Here is a 15,617-nt window from a genome sequence, read left to right as displayed (position 1 = left end):
TGGATGTGTGGGAGCACAGAGGGTACCTCATTTATTAAGCATCTACTTCATGCCACCTGGGCATGAAGACAACCATTCATTCTCGCATGGGCTGGGATCTTACAACACCCTGATACAGAATGTAGTTATTTGTGGTAGTTGTTTCTCTTGTCCTGCACCTGGACCAGTCCCCGAGACATCTTATCCATGCCCCCATCTCTAGATGTCCTCAAGAAGACCACACAGCCAAATTCTGGGACTAAGGTCTTACCTTCTAATGAATATGTTAATTATTACTAGCATGCAGTAACCTCATTCGGCACTATCCTAAGAAAATGCTGCCATGCATTAAATAAAATTACTCCATTTCTATAGACATTTTTAAGTCACTCATACAAGACTCTGCTGGGGCATTAGATGTTACAGCAATAGCTAGGATGTGTCTCCTATCCTTCTAGAGTGTGTCCTCCAGGAGAACAAGTACACACATAGAACCAAAATATATCAAAATGCCTGAATGTCATAACGGAGTGCTTTGTAAGTATACAAAAAATGAAGTGGCTTCTTTTGGACCTGAGGACTCAGGAGGAGAAAATGGTAATTGTTCTGAGTCATGAAGATTTGTTAGAATGTCAGGAGAGAAGAAGCATCATCGCAAGGGGAAGAAAAAATAAAACTAAAAGAACTATGAATGGGAAAGTACAAGGTATGCTCTGAAAACACTTGGTACACTTGGAGTGTTATCAGGAAGGTTGTCAGGAGGAGATAAAATAGGAAAGCAGAGGGCAGATCAAATTGACCTCGAATGCCAGGCTAATTCATTCAAGGCACATTCTCTGATATTATTCTAATCCTAATGTAGCTCCATGACAGAGTCCAAATCATCCTTTAACTTGGTTGGTGAAAGTTTTATCTTGTATGGGCGCAAAGAACCAGATTGGGTGAGAAGTGGTAATAGCATGGAAAAAACAAAATCACTGCTTTAAGAACTTCCAGACTGGTGGGCAGCCAGTCTTATCCACAGAATAGAATAAATTCAGCACTTCAAAATTTAATATTCACCAGTTAAAAAAAAAATTCTTGGCCAGGCACGGTGGCTCATGCCTGTGATCCCAGCACTTTGGGAAGTAGAGGCAGGCAGATCACTTGAGGTCAGGATTTTGAGACGAGCATGGCTAACATGATGAAACCCCATCTCTACTAAAAATAAAAATATTAGCTAGGTGTGGTGCATGCCTGTAATACCAGCTACTCAGGAGGCTGGCACAGGAGAATCTCTTGAACCTGGGAGGCAGAGGTTGCAATGAGCCAAGATTGTGCCACTGTACTCCAGCCTCGGCAACAGAGCAAGATTCCATCTAAAAAAAAATAAAAATCTAACTTCTACCTCTTAATGTGATTTATTTTTGTGCTCCTTGGACATGTGTGGTCACTTTATCAACAGAAAAAATGTATGTATTTCTTGGGGAAAATGGCCCCAAAGAAATTCTTCCCGTGATGGAGATAAAGTGATTAATACTTTATTGGACTTTATGCATGGATATGACATGTATAGTGACAATTATAAATCTAGGAATTCTCAGGGGCCCAAGGTGTAGCCTGCTTGCATTTACAGACAAAATAAATTTAATTCAGGACCAAGAAAAAATGCATACAAATAGTAACATGCATAGAAAAGAGATTTCTGCTGTTTAAGAGAATTATATATGGACACAGGAGGCAGGAAGGAGGGATTGTTGCTTGCATTTGAAAGATGGTCTATTTGTGGATTGTGTCTTCTATCTCTGGAGGAGAAGATAACAGCAAGGGAGATTCACTGCAAATCCACTTTTGTCAGCCCCATGGCAGGTTTCTTCAGTTTGTAGTTGTTACATTTAGATATGATGCAGCCCCCATGGATGTTAAATCATTATGATAATTGGGACTATGATAGAAAAGTCATTGTCTTCTCTTTGTTGTTCAGGTAATTTCTCATATTTACAGTCATTTTGTGTACATGAATGAAGTTGCATACAGCATTGGGAAGTTATTAGATGGGGGTTCCACTTCTGCCACGAACATTTTCTAGCTCTGTGACTGGGCATATGTCACAACTAGTGTGAGCCTTAGTTTTCACATATATACAGTGGAATAAGACTATCTTCCACACAGAGCTTTTGAAAGAATTTAAAGAGAGCATATACAAAACCTAGAAGGTGTGAGCTAGTAATGCACAACTTGGTGGGATATGAAACCCAAAATATAACTTATTAGTCTTATCAAAGGGAGATCAGCCTGGGGGGGAAGTGACAACCACACTTATGATATGACACTGTATCACAGAAGGGCTACCCTCAGGTGTCATTAATTGTGAATCATACCACAATGATATTAAGACAACACACTTAAAAAACACACATCTAGGCCAGGCGCAGTGGCTCACACCTGTAATCCCAGCACTGTGGGAGGCCAAGGCAGGCAGATCACTTGAAGTCAGGAGTTTGAGACCAGCCTGGCCAACATGGTGAAACCCCGTCTCTACTAAAAATAACAAAAATTAGCCAGGCGTGGTGGTACACACCTGTAATTCCAGCTACTTAGGAGGCTTTGGCGGGAGAATCGCTTGAACCAGGAGGCGGAGGTTGCAGTGAGCCAAGATTGCACCACTGCACTCCAGCCTGGGCACCAGAGCGAGACTCCATCTCAAAAACACAAAAACAAACCACACCTCTGCACTTCAAATATACACATGAGCACTATTCATCTTAATCATCTCTCAAAGAGAATAATTAGCTTTCAAAGGTTGTTCCTCTCCCCCTTTTCAAGAGCAAGCAGAGAAAAAACAAAACAAGTGCAGGCTACTGCCAGATAGATACCCTCCTGCATGATCTACAGGCACTGCTTTGTGGCTCCAAGCTGGGGTCCAATTGTGCTGCAAAGATTCCACACCAAAAAAACACAAAATAACATCACTTACGAAAGCTTTTAGCATTTGGGGCAAACAATGATGATTCTACATTTTAATTTATACTGAGAAAACAGCGTAATTTTTTCTCTTTTCTGCCGTGAATTCATTTCTCTAACAGGTCCAAATTTGATTAGACCGACACAGGCTGAATTTAAATGTGTAGATTTCCGGTGATTTGTTTCTTACTTTCTGCAAAGGTGCTGATATCACATAAGATTTCACCAGGGCTTCTTCTAGCCAGAAGACATGTCCTTTGACAGCCAATGTGACCTTCGTAGCTCTGAGCCAGGCGGGGAGCAAATCTCTCACATGCTCTAATCCTCTAAGGGTGTTTTGGAAACAGGATTTACATGTCTCCCTATTAGATGCTCTTTACTTAGAACCAAACAGCATTATAAAGTAGACTTCCTAGGGCATTCTCTTTCTGGTTAGTAATTTAACTAGAATAAATTGAATGCTCTGGATATTTTCTTCCACCTCCTCCAACTCCTCTTCTTCCTTCTTCTTCATCGTTGTCAAGGTCATCAGACACTGATAATACAGCAAATCTATGAAAGAGTTATGCTAAACACTAAGTTGTCCTAAATTAGCTCAGAAGGTCTTGCCAAACCCTGAGTACAAAAAAGGGCAGGAATAAGTTTGTTGCAAACTAATTTTCAATTTATTATGAAGAGAATGGGCATTTATTATGAGGAGAATGGACAGTCTCACTCTGTCACCCAGGCTAGACCCCTACTTTGTACAGCTTCTTTACATGTGTCATCTTATTTATCTTCACAGTGGTCTTGTAATTGTAGTTGGCATTATTTCCAACTCAGAAAGGTTAAGTAATTTGCCCCTGGTCACCCCAGCAGTAAGTATGTACTTAGTCTCCGACATTCCGTCTGAGATTTTTTTTTTTTTTTTTTTTTTTTACCTAAACTGAGTTTTCTTATTCAATTCAATTGATCTTTATTGAGTACCTATTATGTACTAGGTACTTACTTGTAGTAAGAGCTAAGTATACACAGTTAAATAAGACATAATGTCTTCCTCCATAGAGTTTTAGGCTGGCAGGGGAAACGGGTATAATAAACATAAAAGATATAATTGTCATAAATGCAAAAATGAATATATATATGAGGTATAGAGTAAGTAAGATAAAGAGGGGCATGATTAATTTCATTTAAAAGAGCAAAATCATAAAAGACTTACTATCAAATTTTAAAGAAAGAGAAGGAATATGCCATGCAGATAAGAATAAAGGCTGCATGTTGCAGACAGGCCATTTCCCTGTTTAAATAGAAGCTGTCTTCAGCCAAGGGCATCTGGAGTAGAAAGTCTTTCAGTCTTGAAAGGGGATCTGAGGCACTATGATATCTGAGGCAAAGAAATTTTATACACTTCCTTAAATGATTATTTTATAGTAAGCTAGAATGTGTGTATGAATTTTGCTAACAGCCTAGATGTGGAATTTTTAAAACAAGAGGAATATGTTCACATTCAGGTGGCATGTTTAAAGAAAAAGAAATGTTTTTCATATCTGGGAACATTGCATTAGTTTCCTATCGCTACTATAACAAATTGCTACAAATGTAGTGGCTTATTACAGCACAGTTCTATTGTCCTACAGTTTTGGAGGCCAGAAGTCGAAATCAGTTTCACTAGGCTAAAGTCGAGGTGTGAGCAGGGCTAGTCCCCCGTGAAGACTCTATAAGAAATCCATTTCTTTGCGTTTTCTAGCTTCTGGAGGCCACCTATGCTTCTTGGTTTGTGACCCCCTTCCTCACAGCCCTCCAACCTCTTCTTTTCATTATCTCACCTTGTATTTCCTCCTTTGACCTTGCCTACCTCTTACATGGACCTGTGTGATTATATTTAGGACACGCTCATATAATCCAGGAAAATCTCCCCATCTCAAAACCCTTAATCACACCTTCAAAGTCCCTTTCAGCATAGTAAGTAACATTCACAAGTTCTTGGGATTAGGATATAGATACACTTGGGGGCCATCATTCAGCCTACTGCACACGGGCATTACAGTCAAAACTTCTTGCATTGGCACTACTTACTGGGTGCATTTGCCTGGTGATTGTTAGAATGTCTGTTCTAATTTACACTTGTCCAGGTCTGCCTCCTTTTATAACATCAAGATAACTAGGAGCAAATAATGTATTCTCTAGCAAACCCCTAATATGTTTGAATAAAGTTAAAAAGCTTTATCTTTCTATCTGACTAAAGGAAGCCAAAGCAAGAGCACATTGAGAAACCTTCATACCTATGCTAATGGAGACTTGAAAATTAAGGAAAATCTATAGAAATCATGGAGGAAAAACAGACAGTCTTGAAATGCCACATGAAACAGAGAGGGGAAAGAAATTCCCTTATGCCTCCCTTCCTCCTACCCTCCAGTCTCCTGTTAGTGCCTCCCATTGGCTGCACCTAGTCAGAGGTGATTTTCCCAGGGAGCAAATTCCAAATTACATGCAAATTCCATGTAATTTGCATGAAGTCAGCACTTACGATATAAAACAGAGCAGGGAAAGTAAGGGAATTAGATATGAGAGAAAATGATCGGCACATAAACTGAATCTTGGGAAAACCAGGGTTGAAGTTCTTACTGAGTTTGTCCTGGTTATTCCTGCCTCATCCCCTTCAATTTTGCCTAAATATCCAGACATTCTTTGCATAGAAAGAATTTCCTCACTTCACTGGTTCTTTACAACCTGAGTCACTAGTGACAGCACTATTCATTGTGTATGATTTCAAGATCACTTTCCTGACCAGGCCTTGGAATTTCTTAGCCTTTCTCCCTTTCGGCACCAGGAGGGAATAGGAGCTGGGAGAAGCTGGGGGCTAGTGGGGCATATTGTATTTACCAGTCACTGGGCTTGATCACAGAACTGGAAAATAGAATGCCCAGCAGGAAAAATTCCTTGCTTCACGGTGGATTTTGATCAAATACTAACTATCCTGAGTATATTTTAAAATTTGTACTGTGGTTCCTATACTTAGAGGCCAGTGCTTTAAACTCCCCACTCAACCCTACTTCCATTGAGCAGTCCTTCTCCCCCAACCCCGTGTTGTGCCTGGTCTCTAATCCAAGCTCTTACCAGACCCATGAGACCATCCTAATTGGATTTTAATTTCATAATAATGTTTAGCAACACATTGAGTTCAATTCATTATAGCCCTGAGTAGAAATGCAAATGAAATAGAGCTCCCCATCTCTGGCCATGAGAAGCTGCCGCTGCTGCTTCTTTTTAACTTTTAAAAGGTAAAAAGGAAGTTTCAAAGAAATCTACAGAGAGTTCCTGTGCATCTTCCACCCTGCCTCTTCCCAGTGTTGACATAATGCATAGCTATGGTGCAATGTTGAAACCAGGAAATGTCTACATCCACAGAGAAACAGCTTCATTTTGTAAGTTTAAGAAGACTCCTCAGGGCTGGGGATGGTGGTGGTAGGCAATATTGTTGTAGTAATATTAATCCCATATATTCATACAATGCTTTTGTACTTTTTAAAGCTCTTTTATCCCTTCCCATGAATGTGGGGGTTCTATTAGCAAGTTCCACATTCAGCCAAGGGTTGCTGACACCTCAGTTTTACTTGGTAATTCAAAAGCCAGAGATTTTATTATAAGGGGCTGCTTCCCATTTTCCCATGGAAGGACACTGACATCAAGTTATCCCATCAAAAGATGACTTAATCCCCTTTGTCCTGTACTTTCTATTGATTGAAAGAAATTTCTCCTCTTCAGAGGCAGAAGAGGCATGGTCCTTGCCTCTATGTAGCTGCTCCCTTTTCTCTGATATGCCTTCCTTCACCCCTACACCTAGTCTTCTAGTCTACCCAATGCTTCCTCATCCTCTAAGATTAGGTCTAGGTGTTAACTCTTCTTAAGCACCATCCTCTTTGTACTTCCTCTCTGTACTGTGTGTACCAACACAGGTCTTTGTTCATGCCTTAACAAACTTACTGTCTGTTTTCTTGCCTGTGTCCCCTAATCAACAGGGAGTCCTTTGATGGCAGGAATTATATGTTTAAACCTTAATTTCTATCCCCAGCACTTGTTGTAAATGGATTAATAGACAGATTCATGGAACAATTCTGTGTCAATCTGGAAAGGTAGGAAAGCTTTAACAAAAACTGAATAAAAGGTATAAAAATAAATAAATTCTAGCTTATCTTCTCTTGATCTTCTGTACTTTTTTGCAGATGTTTAGGGATATAGAACATGTGATAATGACAGAGCTGGTTCCATATGAACTTTTCAAATAGACTGATGGCAAGAAAGCAGCCAGATTAAATTAAATAGAATTAAATATAAATTTTGAGTTCCTTGTTAAATGTGATAATTTAAACACCTGCCTATATTTTTGTTCCCTTCCAAAACTCCACTAAAGTAACAATTAAGGAATTTAAATAGGTAAAAAATCTAAGGTCCAAAAAGAAGTCGGTCAAGACAACACATGTCAGATATATGAACAAAACTTTGGAAGCTGGAATGCTGATGATTGATTGGAAAATGACATATCAGAGCTGAGAAAGCAGAAACCCAAGTACTTATGGGAATATGAAGCTAATGAGATGTGTAGAATCCTGGAAGGACTCGGGTATTAAAGGCCTTGGGTGTCTGAAGGCGTGGGTGTGAGGAAGGTCTGAAAACACAAAGATTAGTTAGAAGTTTTAGAAGGAGCAGCTACAGCTTCAAATTCTCTCTTCGACCTGCCAATCATTCCCATCCAACCAATGTTTCCTCTTTGGAAAGACTGAACCAGATTGAACCTGAGGCATCAGACATGGATGATGGTGGGGTTAAAATGCTGCACAGAGAACACAGATATAAAAGACGGTATTTAGTGAATTACGAGACATACCCCCGCCCCCACCCTTGTCTAAGCCCCACTCCTCCCTTCACTCCCAGAACCTGGTAACCAGGCTTTTGACCTGAAAGAAATGACATTAAGAGACTCTGGGGAAACTGACTTGGCATAGAGATTTATAGGTCCTGATATTTGAGTGTCTCCAAAATGAACATGTCCCCTGTTTACCACTATTCAATAATACCTGCCTGCACACAGAGCTTCCAATCAGCATTTTAGTGCCTCATCATTAATTTGGACTTATAAGCAAGGATCACCAGACACCTGAGGACATCCTTAAAACAAAACAGAATCACAAAGAATCCAGAGAATCAAGAGATAATCCAGAGAGTGGAGGGAAACATCAAAATAGCTCTAATTAATATACTTAAGAAGATGAGACACACATTAATTGAGAACAGTAGCTTTTAAAAAGGAACATTTAGGGAAGAGAGAGCTTTTGGACATTTAAATGTATTAGATCGCACCTGGAATATCATGTTCAGTTCTAGGAGGACCCTCCCCCACCCCCGTCGTAATAGGGGCATTCAAAAAGTAGAGGTTGGCCCGAGGAAGTCAGAACCTGGATGTATTCATTCATGCACATACTTGTGCATATGGCACACATTTGTCATTTACCTCCATGAGCCAACCAGCCACAGTTCTAGGAACGAAGGAACCAGAAAAGATCCAGAGGAGGCTGAGTGCTCAGGAGTTGGGTAAGGTTGGAGACAGATGATACAAAATAAAGTACAGTGGTGAGCAGTGTGTGAGAGAAGAAGAGAGACCAGCAAAAGTGTCTACAAAAAGCCTTAAGGGGAGCAGCTGAAGGATGTGAAGGGGAGAAGGTGTGTTACCAAAAGAACAGAAGAAATTAGAGCTTTTCCTTCCTTTCCGTCCCTCTTTCCCTCCCTCCCTTCCTTCCTTCCTCTCTCTCTCTCTCTCTCTCTCACTCTGTTTCATATCTGAAAGGCTAATAAATAGAGGGAGAGAATTTGTTCTATATAGGAGATAAAAAAGGATTCAGATAATGACTCAAAATGGGAAACAAACTGAGCTGTTTGGGCAAGGAATATTAAATTCCTACTCAAGACTGGCTTTTGTCTGAAAGGTGTTCTTTTCACGTCCTCTTGCGTCCAGACAAATCCAAAATGTGCCAAATAGAAACCTGCTGTTTCTGCTATAGTTCTCCACTGAACCGAGCTAGCTTGATAACCTCTTGTGTATCTGTTAGCTTATTCTAAAATCGATCAAACGTAAGTAGATTTTATCAAAGAGGATAATTTCTTAAATTGATTTATAGAAACCAGCTCTGTTTTGGTTAAAATAAATAGGAAAATTGTTGAAATGCGATGATTCCTGGCTCTTGGATTTAAAGCATGAATACCATTCTCGAGCAAGTCCCACAAAATTCAGGCACAGACTAAAGGAAATGGAGAATAAATTTTCCAGCAAATAACAATGGAAAAAACTTACCCTGTAACTGTGCTATAACAACCCCCAGAATCGGGCTTCAGTTATCCTGCATCTCCCAAATTTTTAGCCTTTCGTTGTACAAACTGCAAATAATTGACACCAGGCTCTGAGTCAGCTTTCTGATCCTCAACCTCATGGTTCAAATTGGAGCCTAATTATAGGAGCTACTCCTACACCTCCATAGGCAGCATGCTTGGGATTTTTTCTTACATTATTAATCAGAGGAAAGATAAATTTGCCTGTTTTAGTTATACAGGGATGAATTGTCTCCTAGCCGATTTTTATTTATTTATGCATAAAAGTCTATTTTTAATGGTTACTTACTTTTATTATTTCCTTCCCTGAGTCTGGAGGATAGAATGGTCAGATTAGTGTACATTTCATACAACCCTATTGGTCATTGCAGCACAGCCCTCATCTATAAATATTCCTTAGGTGCTGGCATATAAATTACTTCAATTGTTAAAGTGTATAAATTGCTTCAATTGTTAAAGATGTATCTTCCCATATTCCCAGTCACTGGAATTCAGAGAGCCTAGGTCATAATGATATCCCTTTAAACCCAATGTGTCCCAACATGGACTCAGTGTCATTTTCTTTTCTTCCTCTCAATGGCAGCTCCTTTCTGTTCTCTGTCAGTTGCCCAAGCTGGAAACCTGAGGGAACCTTGGACACTTCCACTCTTTCTCATGTGCCACACTGAATTAATCAGCAAAGGCTCTTATTTACGCTTACCAAATGTATGTCCCTTCTCCATTCCCATCTTCTTCACCATTTCTCACCCAACCAGTGAAGGAGATGCCTAAATGACCTCCAGGTTTTCTATCCACTATCCGGGCTTTCCATCATAATACTGGGGACTATGTGACAAATTATCATATATCCCTTAAAAAAACACTCAATGGTTTTGTAATATCTTTGTTTTAGAGGTCAAATTTATAGCAAATAGTACTGTGCAATGAATGCTATAGGGTTATATTTTGGCCTCACTTAAGTGACAATTCCAAATCCATATACAACCACGGAGTTCTTCACTTTCTCATAGATCCTTTGCCAAAAATCAGGGGAACAATTTTTTAGAAAAAAATTACTGAAATAAGCAAAAGAAATTTCTTTTCTGAGTCATGGAAGTAACTAAACTGAGCATGAAATTGTTACCATAAATTGCACTGAGGAATTTCTATTCAGCTCCTGTTTATGAGTTTGGGGGCTGTGGGTAAGTTCCCATTATGTGATTTTTCTGGCTGCATAACACAAAATACTTGCAATATTAATATGATAAATAGGAACACATTTAGCATCTCAAGGAGTAAAAGGTAATCTTCAGACTGAGGGAGAATCTAGCTAGGTGATTTTTAGGATTCAGAAATAGATAATTATGTTGAGAACGAAGTTATGAGTATAAACAATTCTCTCAATCCATTTCTCTGCCGATTCTTCCTTTCACCTCAATTGAAAATTGAAAATTATTTTAGTGAGAGAGCTATAGAGGAGTAGAACATATTTATCAAATTCTCCACATTTTGAAATGGCTGGTTCACTTTCTTATCAGGAAGAGGGAGAGATGGCCACATTAGCAGCCTCACTCCATCAGTTAGACATATGTCAGGTACCTGCAATGTGCTTCACAGATACTAAGCAAGTACTTACAGATAAATAGTTGTATGTATGCTGAGTGCTGCAAAAGAAAGGTATCTGTTGTATTTGAAGGAATGCCAGTCGTATCTCAAAATGATATTTTGAGAAGCTTTCATTTGAGGAGTGTATTGGGGAGCTCAAACAAAGCCTTTTCATTTTGATCATGCCAAATCGCCTATAGAATTCACTTATAGACATGTATCTATAGTCATATCAGAAATTGGCTGCTAGATGGTTACTTAGGGTAACCAAACAAGTCTGAGACAGCCGTGGACCTGTTCATATCAGGAACAAAACAGAGACAAGTAGTCCCTTGTAGAAGAAAGTCTAGAATCAATGTAGAAAAAAAACAAAAAAACACTGAATGAAACTAGGACTAGAAGATTTGAGTTTGAGTCCCTGCTCTGCTGTGTGGCCTTGGATAAATTGACTAGCCTCCGTGAGCCTCCATATTCCCTTAGTGGTCTTCCCATTGTGCCTCTACTTACCTAGGAATAGTGGTGTATTAGTTTGTTTTCATGCTGCTGATGAAGAAGCAAGTCACATTTTGCGTGGATGGCCTCAGGCAAAGAGGAAACTTAGATATTATTTTAGCTCCTGGCTCCATGATTTTTATATGAAAGAACAAGACAAATTCAGCAAAGATTTAATATTTGAGTTTGCCAAGGAAGATTTTCTTATCTAGTGGATGCGGTCTTAGGTACTATGCCTTAAATTAGAAGGCACAGTTCCTAGTTCCTTCTTCTGATGCACCATTAGCTATAAATCATACCAATTAAACTACAGCTTGTGCATCCACACTCTGGCACTTTCACTCAACCTGCCAATAAAATCTTGAGAGAATCACCATTGGCAGCTAGGCCCTAATAATATCTGAAGTTTCCATTTTCCCCCACAGAATTTCACATTTACTCTCTCACTCATGATGCCCTTTGTGGCTTTATTTTTACAGCTAAGACAGAAATCTAATTCCACTTTTCAGATAAATCTCAGAGAGAGGAAGTAGTCGTGTAGGCAGGTTGGGATATTTTTTAAAAACTGCATTGGTATGAATTACTTTTGTCACCACTTTCTATTTATACTGTACAATTCAGTTTACCAAACATTTTTATCTGTTTCTTCATTTGATCTTCATAGCAATCTTGTAAGCAGGAAATCAGTGATGTCTCCATTTTATAGACAGGGAATATAAAGCTTCAAGAGAGCTTCATGGTTTTTTTTTTATTCATTTATTGAGCACCTCGTCTGTTCCTAACAATGGACTATGCCATTTACAACTGCTGTTGCATTTACCTTTCAAAAAATCTGATCAGGTAACTACTTTTTTTCTATTGTACATACGAGAAAACTGAGTATTCTCTAAATTGAGTATCTTATGCAAAATCGACACTAAAAATCAATAATAAACTTATGATTCAAACATGAATCAGATTTATCTCAGAGCCTTAAAAAATAATAATACATCAGTTACTCCTGTCACCCAAAGAAAACAAGCTTTGCCAACTTCAGGAAGTTTCTGTGTTGACTCCATTTTGCAATAAGCCTGATAATCAGAGAAAATCTGCCTTTATGAATCTATAAAACAAAGCATGCATGAAGCCAAATTGAAATTTGATGTATGTAATTTTCAGAGTTATATGCATATTATATGAAATAGCTAGTTAGGGATTCAGATTGTTATTTGCCTATAAAACTTACTTTATTTCACACATTAAAGAATTCCTGAGTGTTTGGCTGAAACCTCTTTAAAGTTTCTCCATCCAAGCTGCAAGAGATTGTTCTAGTCAAAACAAATGATCCCAATTCTATCTGAAAACAGAGAAGGAGTGAGGAGGAATGGAGAAAGACATACCTTAATTCAGTGTGTTATTAAAAATTATTCTAAAAGGCTTATCTATTTAGTATTAGATCTGGTAAACTAAAGGATCATTTCTGTTTATCAGAACTCTTAACTCATCCAATTCAGCAGGCACTTATATTAGCATTTATTAGCTGATAACTGTGTGCCACACTCTATGCCAAGTGTTAGGGATACAGAATAAAACATGATAACATCCTTGCCCTCATGGTATCCATAACTGAGTTATTAATGGTCAATAGCAAAGAGGTACAAGAGATAGGTGCATACATCCTCTTCCTTTGTGGAGTGCAGAAAAGATAGACTCTTGCTATTGTCTAGAATTTCTGGTTAAGTTGGATTCTGATGAATTTAGTTCATAATCTATTTGTCTCTCTCCATCTCTGTATCTCTCTCTCTATGTCTCTCTCTCTCTCACACACACACACACGCACATACATACACACACACACACACACACACTCTCTCTCTCTCTCTCTCTCTCTCGGATTTGTAAGCCAAACATCTGTAAATCTTTAGCAATGGAAAATTCCATGTTACCACTTCAACACAGAGGCAGGTTGGCAACTTGAGAGATGAGCTAAGTCAGGGGTTGAAGTAAAAGCTAGTAAAATCCTTAGGCAGTAGCATGGAGAGATCCACCCCAAATCCTTCCAGTCACCAGAGCTCAGTGCTCTTGACGGAGGTGGGCATTCCAATGCATATCTGGGAGGGGAGCCAGGCTCCTCAAATAGTTCCTAATGGCGCCCTTCCTGACAGGATGACTTGAAAAGCAGCCAGGGTGAGAAAAGCTCTAAGGGTATCTCTAAAGCCTAAAGTAATGTGACTGGGCCCCTTCTGTGCATATCTGGCTCTGAAATCCCAGGAAAACTAGAAAAAGAAGAGGTGATGAAATGGCAACCATCTAATATTTTCTGAGCTCCAAATAATTAAAATTATTTTTGTATCATCATATGAAAGAATGTTGACAAAGCATTGCTTCTTGAAATTGAGGTATAAATAGTGTTCTATGGCTAATCCTCTTATGTGTGACTATTTGGTTAAGAGTCCAGTGGAAAGAGAGCAGTAGTATATTTTTTTGGGATTTTCTAGTTTTAAACATTCTGAGTTAACATATTTCATTGATTATAAGACTTACATCTTCCCCTCTCCACAGAATACATTTCAGCTTGTGAAATCAGAAGAGTCTTGTGTCCACCCTCTCCAAAAAAAAGATGCTATTATTCATTGATGGTGCTTTTTAAAATAGATACTGCTTAAAAGGATAGAAATAAATTACAGTCTCTTGGATATTCAGAACAGCAATGTATAGGGGTAGGGATGATTTCTACATTTTACAAATGAGAAAACAGCATCTCTGAGTGGGTATGGTATTTTCTTAACATCTCTCAGAGCCAGGACTCAAATCCAGAAACTCTGATTCCAAGGTACTGCTTTGAACCCCAAGTTGCTCTTCTCACTCTATAAGTAACTGGATAGTTCACAAAGATTTAAACTGCCCCAATTTGTCCATTTTAACATGGAACTGACTGTATTAGTGTCTTTCTATGATAGAAGGGTTTCTTGATATCCTGTTACCATCTAAAAAGAACATGATACTCCTCAAATGGAGCAGATATTTAAATACCAAATGCTCTTTTTGTATTCACAAGAAGAAACTAGAAAATTACAAGCAACTATGCACTATCCTGTGAGCCTCTTGAGGAAAAAAATCTGTTCAGTGGATTCAGTATCCCTAGCAATTAGGATTGTGCAAGGCATGTAATAAACCCCGAAGAAATATTTACTGAATAAATGAAAGAAGGATGTTTCCACCAAAGAAATGGCAACATTTATAATTGCTCACAGCACCTTATCCCTGGAGCAGTAATTAGATGCTCTGCTAAGAATAGATGTAAACCATTTCTGCTTCATCCTTACCATGTACCCTTCCTGAGCCTCAGTGACAATGAGGGTCACATCCAGGTAAACAATATTGTGACCCCCAACAGACTACACACCATTGACATTTACCCTAGCCGTATTGGAAGTTGTCGTAAAGCACAAATTTCCTTTATTATAAGACACCAAGAGCTTCTAGTTCAGATGTGTCTATTTAAAGCGTCGCGTGTGTACAGCAGGTGGTCTCTTCAAACTAATTATCCTGTAGTGTGGAAATGGATAACTCAGCAGGAAAGTAGTCTCTGTTGCTTGGATGTGCAGAGTCCTGTTTACAGCCCAGTGATCTTACCAGTTGTTGTTAAAGCTGCACACATGTTTATAATGAACAAATAGAGGGTGCCACTGTCACCATTAGTACCACTAAGAACTGCATATGTCTTTGTCCTTACAGGAGTCACCAAAGTAATAACAGCAACACCTATCTTATATTTTCAGAACACTTCAGTCAAATCTCATTTTGAGTCTCACAACCACTTTATGATATGAACCTCAGAATTTGTAGATGAACAAACTGAGGTTCAGTAACTTCCCAAGGCCCCATTAGTAATAAATGACAAGATTAAGACTAAAAGCTGGCCTTCTAACATAGAGTTTCTTTTTTTTTTTTTAATTTTACTCCCAGTACCTTTTTTTTTAATTATTATACTTTAAGTTTTAGGGTACATGTGCATAATGTGCAGGTTTCTTACATATGTATACATGTGCCATATTGGTGTGCTGCACCCATTAACTCGTCATTTAACATTAAGTATATCTCCTAATGCTATCCCTCCCCACTCCCCTCACCCCACAACAGGCCCCGGTGTGTGATGTTCCCCTTCTTGTGTCCATGTGTTCTCATTGTTCAATTCCCACCTATAAGTGAGAACATGCGGTGTTTGGTTTTTTGTCCTTGCGATAGTTTGCTGAGAATGATGGTTTCCAGCTTCATCC

General features: G+C 38.9%; 1 protein-coding gene across 21 annotated transcripts in view; it reads left to right on the top strand.

Moving 5' to 3' along the window:
• The window catches only part of DLG2 (discs large MAGUK scaffold protein 2), a 2,194,174-nt gene that overhangs the window by 1,983,758 nt on the left and 194,799 nt on the right, over positions 1-15,617 (top strand). The gene's annotated exons all lie outside the window — the stretch shown is intronic.

This window comes from Symphalangus syndactylus, chromosome 6, assembly GCF_028878055.3.
Source record: "Symphalangus syndactylus isolate Jambi chromosome 6, NHGRI_mSymSyn1-v2.1_pri, whole genome shotgun sequence".
In the NCBI taxonomy this organism is placed as follows: domain Eukaryota; kingdom Metazoa; phylum Chordata; class Mammalia; order Primates; family Hylobatidae; genus Symphalangus; species Symphalangus syndactylus.
This window is presented reverse-complemented; position numbering and strand designations above follow the sequence as displayed.